At 40.5% G+C, this 5,441-nt stretch overlaps 1 non-coding gene across 1 annotated transcript; it reads right to left on the bottom strand.

Moving 5' to 3' along the window:
* Window positions 1-4,934: 4,934 nt before the first annotated feature.
* LOC123941100 lies at window positions 4,935-5,043 on the bottom strand. Its single transcript, XR_006818188.1, has one exon. It is a non-coding gene; the product is annotated as a U6 spliceosomal RNA (small nuclear RNA).
* Window positions 5,044-5,441: the final 398 nt, after the last annotated feature.

The following is a 5,441-nucleotide window of genomic DNA, read 5'->3' as shown; positions in this document are numbered from 1 at the left end:
TAAATCTCATCTTTTGCTGAAGCTGAGTCCGTTTGAGATGTTGCCACTTGAAATCCAAATAATCTTAACTCGTACATACAGTCTCAGGGATGAGATGTTGCAAGTGACAGACGTGACTGAGTCTGGGGAAAGGGGAGAAGCGGGAGGATTCCAAGATCCCGAGCTGAGCAGATGGCGGTCCTTACCCTGTAACAACAAAGCAGCTGGTGAAACTATCACTGATTGTCTTTTGAGTGCACACGACGCACTCACAAAATGTAGAGCAACTGAGGACAAGAGATCAACATTTAAGGAAATGGAGACTGTTGGCTAACTCTTATAAACCGAAGTACGGTATGAAGAGGGGGAAAAAAACACAAGGCAATCTGGTCCACTTGAAAGCAGAGGAGAACCAAGGGAGGAATATAAATTTGTTTTGGGAAATGTTTTCTATCTTGTGACTTGAGATTAATGGAAATCAAATAATGTTGTGAAAAGAGAATAAACTACGTGATCATATCCTAAGGGTAGAGACCAATCTGTAAATACCAGAAATGGGAGTGGAAAGAGATGAGAAAGCGGGCAACTCTGTAAAGGCTGATCCTCCTTGTGTCTCCATGTACGTCACACTTTCTAACTCCTACCTGTCAAAGAAAATGATGCTTCTAATTGGAAAGCAGTTTGCGAGCAGCCATAAGCTTTCTAGTGCACTTTAAACCAGTGCAGCCTCCTCCCTTTTGGGTCCATTCATGTTTTATTAGGTTGATAGCTGCAGAGAAAGAACTCCCTGGCACAGTGTTTAAGAAGCAGAAGCCCAAGGGCCCAAAATACAAAGAGCATGGGATTGTCTTTCAAAGGTGGATAGGATTTCCGCATGCAGAGAAAGGAGCAGAGAGAAAGACAATCAAGTCAAAGGGCAAGATGGAAAATGCCACATTTTGTAAAATTTGTAATTTTGTAAAAGGAGCAGGTGATAATCTAGTACGTTGGAGCACGGGGCACATATGTAGAAGGGCATAGGAAATTAAAGCTGTCGGCAACATCTGGGGCTGTATAGTCTAGCCACTCAGAAAGCTCTTTCCTTATTTCTGGCTTCTTGGCTTCCCTTTTTATAAGCAAAAGTAATGGTCTGGTCTGACTGCCAGACAAGTAGAGTGTTACTGTGACTCCTGTTAGTTCTACAGTAGCACACCACCAGGCCTCCTTTACTAGATGACCCAAACCCCCCCCCCCCAAAGATTGTTTTTAATTATTTGACACAGAGAGAGGGCACAAGCAGGGGGAGTGGCAGGGAAGAGTCAGAGGGAGAAGCAGACTCCCCGCTAAGGAGAGAGTCCCATGTGAGACTCCATTCCAGGACCCTGGATCATGACCTGAGTAGAAGGAAGACACTTAACAACTGAGCCACCCAGGCACCCTAAGATCACACAAATTCTTTTTTTTTTTTAAGATTTTTTAAAATTTATTTATTTGACAGAGATTACAGGTAGGCAGAGAGGCAGGAAGAGAGAGAAGGGGAAGCAGGCTCCCCGCTGAGCAGAGAGCCTGATGTGGGGCTTGATCCCAGGAGCCTGAGATACTGACCTGAACCGAAGGCAGAGCTTTAACGCACTGAGCCACCCAGGCATCCTTTTAACCCAAATTCTTAATGGTAAAACACATGCCCTTCAAAAGAGCTTGAACTTTTCTTAATTATAATACATATAAACATAAAAATATAATTGGCTCTATCTCTCCTTCCACTACCCACTTCTCCCAACACCAGCAAACATAAACATACAAAAATGAGTGTATTCAGATTACTTTTAATGCAATTAGACATGGAATCTTACCTAGAAAAATATTTTTAAATTAGTATCATCAAACTTGCTCAAGAAACAAGTGTCAACTTGTTTATATGTACTGAATGTATGTATATAGCTATTCTGTTTCAACATGGTAACCAATAATTGTATATGACTATTTATTTATTTATTTATTTATTTATTATTTTTAAAGATTTTATTTATTTATTTGACAGATAGAGATCACAGTAGGGAGAGAGGCAGGCAGAGAGAGAGAGAGGAGGAAGCAGGCTCCCTGCCAAGCAGAGAGCCCGATGCAGGGCTCAATCCCAGAACCCTGGGATCATGACCTGAGCGAAAGGCAGAGGCTTTAACCCACTGAGCCACCCAGGCGCCCCTGTATATGACTATTTAAATTTAAGTAAAAAATTAGTTTCACAGGCACACTGACCACATTTCAAGCGCCCAATTGCAACATGTGGTTCGTGGCTACGGCATCAGACAGCATGTACAAAATACTCCCACACCAAAAATGTTCTGTGAACAGCACTGGTTTACATAAAATGATTTAGAATGATCTAGCAAACATAAGGCTCAGTAAAGTGGCTTTAAATCTTGTGCAACAAGCAGTCAGTCTCCCCCAGGTCATGAGGGGTATAGGGGAAAAGATTTTTAAAAGGGAATTAGGTTTTGGGGAAAAATTATAAAAGAACAGTAAGATTGACACTAAAAGTAACTAAACAAGGTCGAGACAAGCTTGACGCTGGTTTGATAATATTTCAGTGGTATTTTTAACCTCCCTATGGGTCTTCTCCCAGCTAGAGTCTTTTCAGATCCGGCTATTTTTCTGAAATCTACTTCAGAATCCCTTTCTTATGTTTCTTAGTCACTGAAAAGGAATAAAAGCATCAGGATAGAGTTGTCCAATAATCACAAGATCTGAAAGGGAATTCAGATCCAGCAACAAACAATCATTTCTTCTTTTCAATGTCTAAACAAAAGAAAACACAACACAACAACAAAAGCCCTCAAGCATCCCTGAGTGGGGTGGCAGAGGGGAGGGGTTGAGGCACCTCCCCCTTCCCTGCAACCAGCAGCTTAGAACTAGTGCACGCTGCAGGCACCCCCAACATACAAATGGGACACTTCATCTCTTCCTCAGAATAGGCATGCCTCTCTGAACCCGAAGTTTCCTCGGACTTTCTGTGAGATTTTGAATGTACATCAGAGATAGAAACTGAAAACACTCGAGCAGACAAGATTTGAGTCTCCTCTTTATTTCCTCCCTGACTGCCATGTCACTCACACATCCCTGTTTGGTGTAACCGCGACCCGAACATTGCATTAAGCCAAGGTTTTCCTTTAGAACATATTTAGAGACTTGAAGTCAAAGGCAAAATAAAACAACTTCCTAGAGGAAGCCACAACCACTGCTCTCCCCAGAAGCCAGGCCTTTAGTTTTGCATAACCTCAACTTTTTCATGTTTCATGTTTCAACCAAGGGATTGCAACACCACCGTGTACTTGATTAAAGATGCAGCCCCTACCTAGCACACTTCCAGTAAGATAAAATATTCAGTAGCATGATTTCTAGACAATAAATTTCCCGCAGTATGACTTATAGCTGGCTCATCAGCCACAAAAGCTGAATAATAATCAAAGCTAACCTCCATATTTCTAAAAGGAAGAGACTGGTGTTTCCGATCTTAATTCTTGCCTGACATTGGTTAAAGAGGTGCTAATACCCCACATTTTACAGTGCCATCAATATTGCAAATAAATGCACAACACAATGAAAATATTTATGTGTGGTACTATCCAGAAAGATATAGTTAGGAAAAATATGGTAAAGTAGAAGTAACCTTGACAAATTAGGCTCCATTGAAATACTTCCCAGGCCTTACCCAGAAACATAAATAATTCACAGAGTCCAGCACCAAATACAAATGAAGAGCATTTATTATTATTCCATCTCTCTTCCATTTTTTTTTTTTTTTGGCCATAGCATTATTCTTTCATAATGAAACTCATTGTGAACCACTTTTTGTGCTCTCTTGTGCCAGAACCTACAAGTTATAAATGTCTAATTTATCTTTATGCAACTACACCCAAGGGTGGGGTGTTTGTGTGCTTGCGTGTGTGTGTGTGTGTGTGTTTGGAAGCAGTCCACGGAACCCTTGCAACACAAATCATCATCAGATCATATATGATAAATTAATGTTTGGAAAGTTAATGTCACCTGAAAACTCAAAATGACTGACCAATCCATTAGTAAAACATGTAGCCATATGACAAGTGTCCTTTACCTGAGAGGAGAAATTATTTAATCAGTGAAAATTTAAGTTCCATTTTCAAAGCTTAAGAGAGTTTATTCTTTGGAAAAGTAAGTGAGAAAATGTATGGATAGAACAGAAATCAATGAACTTGGACCTTGTCCTAAAGTCCTCTCATTAAAAACCAGAATGCTTTATTCAGCTAAGTCAACTTCAAAAAAGAAGGAAATGAATCGTCTGACCTGACTGACGTCTGAAAAGACAGTTGATCTGTTCCATTTTAAATAGTAGCTGATGTTCCAATCTCTTTAATTTGTATAACTATTAATGTTGGTATAACTGAATTTTTCTTATCCTTTAATTTGATAGAGATAAATATATATCTTCAACGAAATGAGAAAATCTTCAATGAAGTGAGAAAAAACAGATTATAAAGAATGGAGCGGATGGTTGGATGAAGGAGGGCTAATATGTGAAAATAGAAGAGAAGAGGACACGGAGACATAGTTGGAAAGTCATGTGATTATGAACTCCTCTGCACTACCATCTATGAGGGAAACAAAGAGAGATAATCATCCTTTTCAGACTCTGCATGAGACGTTGGAATGGAGTAAAACTTAGATGTGAGTTTGAGCCCCAACTTTGCCCGTTTTCAGCACAGTGTCCTTGTCAGGTTATAGAAGCTCACAAAGAATCATTTCTCCCAATTATTAAAGATAAAATAATCTTATAAGGATGCCTTGAGATTAAAAGAAGCAACCTCTGTAGGGTGTCTGCCACCTGGTAGAAATGTCATAAACATCAGTTTTCATCCTTATTTAATTGAAGATGCTTAACTTGTCCTATGGTTCTATGTGAAAATTTCTCTCAGCTCCGTTTCTAAGAACAGAACCATGAAGAAGGCATAATGTGTGTGTGTGTGTGTGTGTACCATCCCCGCACAGGGGCCGAGCTAATCTTTCTCTGCATCGTTCCAGTTTTGGAAAGTGTGCTGCCAAAGCAAACACTGCACAAGTGTGTCCTTAGTGCTTAATCCGATTAGTTCTGCTGGTTTACTCTCTGTGTTGCTTTGCGCCAGACTTCATGCCCACAAAAGTGCACAAGAGTTCCTGGTTCCCTCATCCTCCTGCATGCTACGCTTGAGTTACCTCATTCAATCTGCATGACGACTCTAATTCAAAACAGAGTACTCCTCTCTACAACTTGCAAGTGAGAAAATTAGGGCATAGAGAACTAAATAACCTGCCCAATTTCACAGCTTACAGTGGGGAAGACAGGTGGTCGGTTTCCAAGCTTTCTTTTCGTTGTCATATGTGATGTGAAACCTTTGCCCTCCTTGGCCCTGTGCAGGAAAGGCAGGCTGAACCAGTGCTCTGATTCACGACCTCTACTCCAAATCCTTCTA

Source organism: Meles meles, chromosome 4 (genome assembly GCF_922984935.1).
Source record: "Meles meles chromosome 4, mMelMel3.1 paternal haplotype, whole genome shotgun sequence".
NCBI lineage: Eukaryota > Metazoa > Chordata > Mammalia > Carnivora > Mustelidae > Meles > Meles meles.
This window is presented reverse-complemented; position numbering and strand designations above follow the sequence as displayed.